Raw genomic sequence first — 9,572 nt, forward strand, 5'->3', positions numbered from 1 at the left:
TGGTGATGTCTCTGGTTTTTTGTAGTTTTGCAACATTCCACTCACAGAGTGCCTCTTGGGATCTCTTGCAGGGCTGTTTTAGCTCCTTCAGTTTTTGTTTGTCTTCTATTCTGAAAGATAGGCTTGCTGGATAAAGGATTCTTGGCTGCATATTTTTCCTGTTCATCACATTGAATATTTCCTGCCACTCCTTTCTAGCCTGCCAAGTTTCAGTGGACAGGTCTGCTACTACCCTTATGTGTCTACCCTTGTAGGTTAAGGCCCACTTGTCTCTAGCTGCTTTCAGAATTCTCTCTGTGTCTTTGTATCTTGCCAGTTTCACTATGATATGCCATGGAGAAGACCTATTCCTGTTACGTCTGAAGGGAGTTCTCTGTCCCTCCTGGATTTGGATGTGTGCTTCCTTCCCCAGATTAGGGAAGTTCTCAGCTATACTTTGTTCAAGTGAACTTTCTGCCCCTTTCTCTCTTCTTCTTCTTCTGGAACTCCTATCATACAGATATTATTCCATTTCATTGAGTCACTTAGTTCTCTAATTCTCCTCTCATGGTCTAGTATTTTTTTATCTCTCTTTTTCTCGGCTTCATCATTTTCCATAATTTTATCTTCTATTTCACTTATTCTTTCCTCTGCCTCTTCCATCCTTGTGGTCACTGCATCTAGTTTATTTTGCACTTCATTTACAACATTTCTTAATTCATTTTGACTATTTTTTAGTTCCTTGATCTCTGCAGCAATAGATTCTCTGCTGTCATCTATGCATTTTTCAAGCTCAGCGATTAATCTTATGACTATTGTAAGTCATAAGACTTGATCAGATATTATCTGTTTGATTTTGATCAAAATATATATGATCAGATATATCTGTTTGCAGCATTTCTTTAGCTGTCATTTCTTTGTGTAATTTCTTTTGAGGAGAATTCTTCCATTTTGTCATTTTGGCTAGTGATCTGTCCCTTATGTGTTTTAATAATTGTGTCTTGCACCTGTGAGCACTACTATATTAAAAAGGGGTCATACACTGCCCAGAGCCTGGCCCTCCAGGAAGTGTTTTTGGAGTGTGTTACATGCTCTCTGTTGTTGTGACTCTGGTTGCTTTATCTCCCTACTCATATTGATGTTTTGGACCCTGCACCAGGTGTGCTTTGATTTGTTCATTGAAGTAACTTTGGAAAAAAATTTTAAAAAAGAGGGTGGTGGTGGTAGAAGAAGCCTTATCTCATACAAAGAGAGAAATGACAGGGGTGGGGAAAAGGAAAAGAAAAGAAAATTGAAAGGCAGAGAAACTATATGGCTTAATCCAGAGAGAGAAGAAAATAAAGAAGAAGGAGATACAGAAGAGGTATAAAGAGAATACAAAAGAGGTATAAAAAGAATAGATTAAATATGTCTGCTTAAACAAACCAACAACCAGAATAACCAGACTACAGAAGGGAAGAAATAAGAGGAAGAAAAAGAAGAAAAAAATACACACACACACACACACACACACACACACACTACGAATTGACCAAGAATTAATTACATCAGAAAATGCAAAACCGCTGGCTGCACTGTCTGAAGGAGGGGCTGTCTGGCTCAGTCAGTGTCAGTCTTGCTCCCGCAGATACACAGTTACCAGGCACAAGGGGTGTGGTTTGGTGTGGATGGGTCCCGCCTCCATGGTAGCCCCTTGTCTCTTCCTTGAAGCCCCACCTTGTTGGTGATGGGGAGAAAAATGACAACACCCCAGTCTTTCCTCCCCAGACCGGTGTCCCAACCCACTCTGTTCAGGCCATCTTCACTGTGCTGCTGGGTGCTAGGGGACTGTTTTTTTCTACTCCACCGCACCTCCCAGGCGCTCAGCTGGGATTCAAACCCCGATGTCTTAAAGGATCCTGATCCCATGCTGCAGTTCTGGGGTAGAGCCACTCCACTCAGCCAGCTGACAAAGGGTCTCTGGCTGGCACGCAAGCAGGGTCTTTTGACCTTGGAGCAGCTCTTTGCCATCTTCCCATAGCACTCACGGGAGGGGATTGCTTTCTCTGACTGTGGACTGCACCTCTGAGCTAGGTACCGAGCCCGGGGCTGGCCCTCTCCCTCTCCAGGCACAGGAACAGGGCCACCTGCCAGTCCAGAGAAAGCCCCGCAGTTAGAAATTGAATCTTTCTCTGTTTTTTTCCGTTCCCCCGTCTGTGGTTTTTTTCTTGTCCAAATACAACCCTACACTTCCACAGCCTCTCTTTCTCTTCCTTTTGTCTCACCACAGAAGGGGCTCCCTCTCCTCCATTCCTATGCTGCCCATTCTATCTTTCCTAGTGCAGCCACACACCTATGGTCTGCTAAGTTGTCCCTGTGAGCCCCTGGAGACATCTCTGTCACTCTGCATCCCAGACACTTGGAATTCCAAGTCCTCTGGTCTCAACACTGCTGTGTTTGAGGGATGAGGGATCTTTGGGTCCCCCTACTTCTCTGCCATATTGATCGGATCTGTTCTCATAATTTTAAAGAATAATTTTGTTTTTCATTTGTATATGATGAATAGGGCAGGTAAATTGCCTGGAGACATCAGGCAAGGCTTCTGTGGAAAGCCGAGTTTAGTGGGATAAATACAAGTTAGAAAAGGATACTTCAAGAATGCAGAAAAGCCCTGTACATGCATGGATATATGACAGAGCTTGATATTTTGGGGGAAAATGCAAGTAGTAAGGTACACAGGAAGTTGAGCAATGAGAGAGGACCATGGACTAAATGGTACATGCCAAACTTAGAAGACAAACATGAAGCCTCTGGAAGATCTTAACAAGCGGGGTGGAATGAACCCTTCCTACGAAAGGTCATGTAATAGACCATCTGAATAGGCCTATAATTATTAAAGAAATGGAATCGATAATGAATAATCTAAAACGGAAAGCACAGGCCCAGATGGGTTCACCGGGGAATTCTGCCAAACATTTAAGAAAGAAATTACACCAATTCTCTACAATCTCTTCCAGAAGATAGAAGCAGAGGGAATACTTTCTAACTTATTCTATGAGGCTAGCATTATTCTAACACCAAAATCAGACAAAGACATTATTAAAAAAAACTACAGAACAATATCTCTCATGAATATAAAGTCTTCAAGTGTAAAGGTCTTCCACAAAATATTAGCAAATCAACCCCCAGAAGGTATAAAAAAATTATATACTGTTTCATGTAAAACGGTTCAACATTTGGAAGTCAGTTAATGTGATCCATCATGTCAACAGACTTAAGAAAAATCACATGGTTATATCAATAGATGCGGAGAAATTATTTGACAAAACCCAATACTCATTCCTCATAAAAAGTCTTAGTAAACTAGGAATTGAGGAGAACTTCCTCAACTTAGTAAAGAACATGTACAAAAACTTACAGTGAACGGCATGCTTAATGGTGGGAAACTTGAAGCATTCCTGCTAAGATCAGGAACAAGGCAAGGATGACTTCCTCACCACTCCTTTTCAGCATCGTACTGGCAGTCCCAGATAATGGAATAAGACAAGCAGAGGAAGTAAAAGTATCCAGATTGGGAAGAGAGAAAATAAAACTCTGTTTGCAGAAGACATTATTGTCTACATAGAAAATCTATACTTGCGCGCCTATGTTATTGCATGAGGAAGCAAAAGAAAAGGGGAAGTTACATAAATAAATAAAAGACCCAGAGCAAATAGTTTCACATTAAATATGGTATTATCTTGTTGTAGTTTTATCAGCTAATATATGAACATAAGGTTATTGAAATATATCAATCCCAGTATATCATTTGTGACTAGCTGAGCATAAAATATTTTTCACTACCTGTGAAGTCTTTTTTTTTCTTGGACCTTCAGACATAATGGCCTTGAAGCTGCTGAATGCAATTACTAAATCATTGGGAATTTTATGGGTGGTATTTGTTAGTACACTGTATCTTTATTTTTAAAAACCTATTTTAAGAAGTCAGCAATGGTCATTTCAATATTGGCCTTTAAGTAATGCAAGGATAGTAATGTAGAAGTTGATTATTGTATCTGTGTTACCTATCTTTGTTCAGTACTGAATTCACGTAGGTCATGACAAATATTTTTTTTCCATGTTGACTATTGTTCGTTTATAGAAGAGGCCAAGGAGTGGCATATTTGCTGCTAAAAAATAATAGCTATCATATTTTAAGTACCTGCTATATGCCAGGAATCATGTTAATTGCTTTACCCAATTATCTCCTTTAATCCTTATGAAAACACTGCCTAGTAGCTCTCAACCCATTCTAAACGGAGGAAACTGAGATTCAAAGAAGTCAAGTAACTTGGTCAAGGTCACATGGGGGAGCAGTATGAGTAGTGGTTAAGAGCACAGGCTTTGTGGCTCTATTGCCTGCATTAGATTTCTTACTCTGCCATTTCCTAGCTCTGTGATCTTGGGCAACTTACTTAACTTCTTTAAATTTCATGTTTCTCATCTGTAAAATGGAAATAAAATAATCCATGTAGTATTCTCAGCTCAGTGTCTGGTATATAGTAAGTACTTCAAAAGTGTTAGCAGTTATTAAAGGAATTGTATGTTACACAGGCATGCATTAATTTTATTATTAGAACAAAAAAGTGACACCACAGGTTTAAACTTAGGTCTCTCTGACCCTAAAGCTCCCTCATTTCCCTCAATTTAACACCATTTCTGTAAATGTTTAGAGATGGAACTCATTCTCTTTCAGTTGCTTAGATTCTGTGAAAAAAAAAAAAAAAGCTTTGCCAGTTTATAAGTCAGGATGGAGTAGATTATGTTGCATTAATAAACAAGTTTCATATATTTAAAAAAAATATCTTCACATTTTATTTATTTATTCCTTCATTCATTTTTACATAAATTCTATGCCCAACATGGGTCTTCATTCAACTCATGACCCTAAGATCATTAGTCACATGCTCTACCAACTGAGCCAGCCAGGTGCCCTGAACAACTTTCATATTTTAATGATTTATCGTAAAAATTATTTCTTATTCCCATTTCATGTCCTACATGAGATGACAGGGGCTTTTCGTCATAGTCCCCTAAGGATCTTGGCAGACGGAGGCTCCGTCTTGACGTGTCTCCACCATCACCAAGCCAGGGAAAAGGTTATGTAGCGATTTGTGCTCTGTCTCTTGAAGACGTCTGCTTGGAAGTGACTGCTGCTTCTATTTCATTGGCCAAGCCAGTATCATGGCCGGAACTAACTTTAAGTGAACAGGGGAAAGTATAGTTTTCTGGGTTCAGGGAAGAGGAGAACAGACATCAGTGAGCAGCATTAATGACTACTATACCAATAATTTGAACTCTAACTTCCTGATTTGATACTGATCTTTTCCATTTCTAAACCTGCCCGCATCTCTTCTTCTGTATATAAATTCTTCGGTAAAAGCCTAAATATAGTTTTCAAAAAATGCCTCTCTTAGAGAGGCCCCACCCAAGGACTAGTGAATTGAAATATGGAAGAGTCAAACTCTGGATGCGTGTATTTTGAGAAACCTTCCCAGATGGTTCTGGTTTGCTCCCTGTTGTGACTATGCAGTTGTAAACTCATACTCATTTTCAGGGGTTACTCTTACAACAGATGGGAGGTGAAAACAGCTCTGAGACAGAGTTGAAAGGAGTGGAAAGAAGAAGGCATCAGGACAAAAATTATAAGTCAATCCCGCAAGGTTCTCAGCTCAGGCTTAACTGTGTTCACCGCAGAAGTCCACGTATCTTGGGCAAGCCTAGATGACTCCAGCGTTTCTTGTACGTAAGGGAATACCAATCCTCATTGAAAAAGACCTACCTCGGGGCGCCTGGGTGGCGCAGTCGGTTGAGCGTCCGACTTCAGCCAGGTCACGATCTCGCGGTCCGTGAGTTCGAGCCCCGTGTCGGGCTCTGGGCTGATGGCTCGGAGCCTGGATCCTGTTTCCGATTCTGTGTCTCCCTCTCTCTCTGCCCCTCCCCCGTTCATGCTCTGTCTCTCTCTCTGTCCCAAAAATAAATAAACGTTGAAAAAAAAAATTTAAAAAAAAAAAAAAAAAAAGACCTACCTCATAATAAATCAAGGGAGACTTTACCCCTGCCCCAACTTTTTATTGAAAAAAGTTCAATCATATGGAAGGTTGAATGCATTGACCCACTACTTAATTCCACCAGCACTAGCATTTTGCTATATTTGTTTTATTTGCTAATTTTTTGATATCCACTGGTAAATGTTGCCTGAATCAATTATTTTATTGAGGGGCAGGGTTTGCCAAACAGTGATTTTCTGATTTTATTATTCCGTGTATGTTTATTATCTAGCATTCTTCAATAAAGAAGAGCTTTCCTTTATCAACTGGAGATGAATTAAGTTTTTCCTAAAAAGGCAGAGTAAATGCTTGCTTCTTTAAAATAAGGAAGATTTTTCAGGAGCCTATATTTGATTTAAGGACACTCAGCCAGCACTGTAGTAGACAGATGATTTGAGTATAGCAGAAGTGTATGCATATAGTTCTATGCCCAACTGTCAGACTCAGAATGGTAAACCATGGTGAGCTGCAGCGAAAAATGGTGTAGAAATGATAGTGGCTGTATCACTGAAAACAGAAGTCAGCAGCATTAGTGGCAAGGCTTTGGAAGTGTCAAAGGACAGGACCCACGGCACAGACGGCGGTCGTTCTGTGAGCCCCGGTCCCAGTTGGTGAGTCCCAGTGGCTGTAGTGCCATCAGTGTGCTTGGCAGCATGCCACTGTTTTGTTCATTAGCAACGGCAGGGAAGGTCACCAGCAGAGGAGCAAAATAGTGCCAACCAGTGGGTAACCAAGAGGATTTTTCTGTAGAGCATCCATGAAGCAGAGAGACTGGAGCTCTTAACGCGCGTGAAGAGGCAGAATCTGTGGCAGAGACGTGTCGGGCTGGTGTGGTCGGAGAAGAAGTGCTGCATCTTACCAAGAACAGATCACACTGAAGAAAGGATCCTTTTCAGGCAAAGGAAACTCAAAGGAGAATGTGACGTCGGGAGTTGGAAAGTGATATACGGTGATGGCAAGTGGCTCAGGTTGAAAGAAATTCGAAGATACTAGTTGACTCGGTGAGGGAGGCAGGGGAGCTACAATAGTTGAGGAGTCCGTTCTGTGATCACAAATAGGATGCATCTCTCCATTTCTTCAAGTCTTCTTCTACTCACTGCCTTGTGGTTTTTTATGGTAGACCCTCAGATTCAAGAAAAGATAAATCCACATTTTGTTCTTGATAGAATTTACATCCCCTGAAAAGTTAAAATGGTCTAAATACGAAGTTTAATTTTAATCTGTACTGAACGTAGGAGTTGTGGTTACTACAAGTTAGCCAAACCTTATAGAGCAATTAAGGAAATAATGATTGCTTTTTTTCCCTTTCCCTTTTAGCTTTTTTTTTTTTAAATATAAGAACAAAGTAACTATTTTTGTTACTGCACATTTCCTCTAAACATTGGTTTCTTGATGGAGAAAAGGAGACTTTTTCTACCGGAAGAGAAGCAGTTGAGAATTATTTCTGTGTTTAGTTCTGTTTTTACTATTTATTAACCAAATGTGCATACACCACAAGGAAAATAAAAAGGCAAGCCATGCACTAAATCATGGCAAACAATCTGCATTGTAATTTGCATGTCATAAAATTAAGGGGTAATTTTACACAAATTTCCTCAAAAAGCAATGAATTTAAATTATTCTTAGAATTCAACAAAGTGATTATAATGCAGTGTAGTTGAACTTTTACCTTTTTTAATTGTAAAAGCTACCATATTTTTATAGAGTGGCAATACAATAAGTAATAAAAGTGTTTGGCCGTGTCAGTGATTTTTTTTTTCCCCCTTGAGTGAGCCTAATCCATTTCATGTTCCATAGGCACTCACTGAACCATTCCTAGCTCTATTAAAAGGTAATTTATTCAAGTGTTGAAATCATCACAAGATTTTTCTGAGCATTCTAGACCTTCCAAAGTGGCAGAAAGTTCGTTGTTGCCTCAGCAGTATCAGTCAGAGCATTGGGTGTGCACAGTTGTGTGACCACAAGGAAAGTGAGCAGTGTGGTAGTTGTATTCAGCAGAGTTCCTGTTTGAAAGACGCCTTCTCTCTGAGTCCTTCCTGTAAACCTTAATTTAGAAACAGATGAACCATAGCACTAACTGGAGAGCAGGGGGTGAGGTGTGGAAACAAGAGAAAAGGATGTTTTATTCTAAGTTTTGAAGCAACCGTAGGCAGTTTGCAAAATGGGCCATTTTGTCCTTGACATCCTGTCCCTGCTCTTCCCCGCTTTTCCTCTACTTCATAGTGCAGTGGTGCTAACTTACCCTAATCATCACATTGCCCCAATCCAGCCAAGCATGTTTTCTGCCTCCAAAGCTCTCTTTGCACCAGAATTACCTACATTCCTCTCCCGGCGAGTCTCTGATATTCGAAAAATTCATTGAATTGAAATTTCATTGAATTGATTTGCCCTAACAAGTCTATGGATTATTAATAGCCAACCTCCTAACATTTTCAGATATAATTATTTTTGTGAAAAATACCCACTCACACCTAATTAGTTTAAATTTGAAGAAATTGCTTTTATTATAATGATGTATAAAGTTATATAAGCAGTTTCCAAAAAGGGCGTTTTTGGGGTTTCCTGGAAGACCGGTTCTACATGTGTTAGCAACCTAAGCTGTTCCAGCTTTTCCACAGCCTTACATTCCTATGCATATAAGCCTGTGTGTTTTCAAGCTCTCAGTTATTTCACCCTTGATGATGGTAGTGGGGATGTTGGTTTTACTGTAGGAGTTGTTTGAGTTCTTTCCTATACCTTGGTTACAAGTTTGCTAAGTGCCTTTGTTACTAGGTTTCTGTCTTTTTTAAAAGTAATCTCTACATTCAGCGTGGGGCTCGAACCTACAAACCTGAGATCAAGATAGGTTTCTGTCCTGAATGACTCAGTCAAGGAAAAACAGATGAAGAAAAACATGTAATAAGCACTCTAACGAAGTGTCTTAAAGGCATTGAAATTTGGCTTTATTAATTTGCTCAGTAAATATTAACTAGATGCCTACTATGTGTCAAGAATAGCCTAAGTCCTGGGGATATAGTGAAAACAGACATGGTTCCATGGAGCTTACTGTCTAATGGTTCCAGACAGTGGATTGCAGGTAACACGTCTTCAGGGAAATAGTAATTACGTAGAGATCAGGCAAGAGGCAGAGACTTCCTTTCATATTTCATGATGGTAAAGTGGCATTTCATACTATGAAATGACAAAATAGCTAATCAAGTTATCTTGTGTGGTATTGGACTGTGTACTCACTGAGGAGGAAGTTCTGGGGAACCAGATGACTTTTGCCATAGAGCAATTTAAAAGGGAAAGGAGTGATTGAACCATGAACTTTAATGATGTGGGATGATATAAAGCAAGCAGGTGACGTACTTAGCTGGCAAAAATATTTCCTTAGTGGAATGACTGTCAGAACTTTATGAGATAGTGTTGCAAAAAATCTCGTACGGTCATAGGGTTTTCAGAGGTATCTGAAAACCAAATTCAGAGATTGATTCCATGGTTTAGTAAATTATGTTAGTACGTGAATTCACATACTTTGCCAAG

The sequence above is a fragment of the Herpailurus yagouaroundi genome, unplaced genomic scaffold (genome assembly GCF_014898765.1).
Source record: "Herpailurus yagouaroundi ecotype Mexico unplaced genomic scaffold, PumYag 160, whole genome shotgun sequence".
Classification (NCBI taxonomy): domain Eukaryota; kingdom Metazoa; phylum Chordata; class Mammalia; order Carnivora; family Felidae; genus Herpailurus; species Herpailurus yagouaroundi.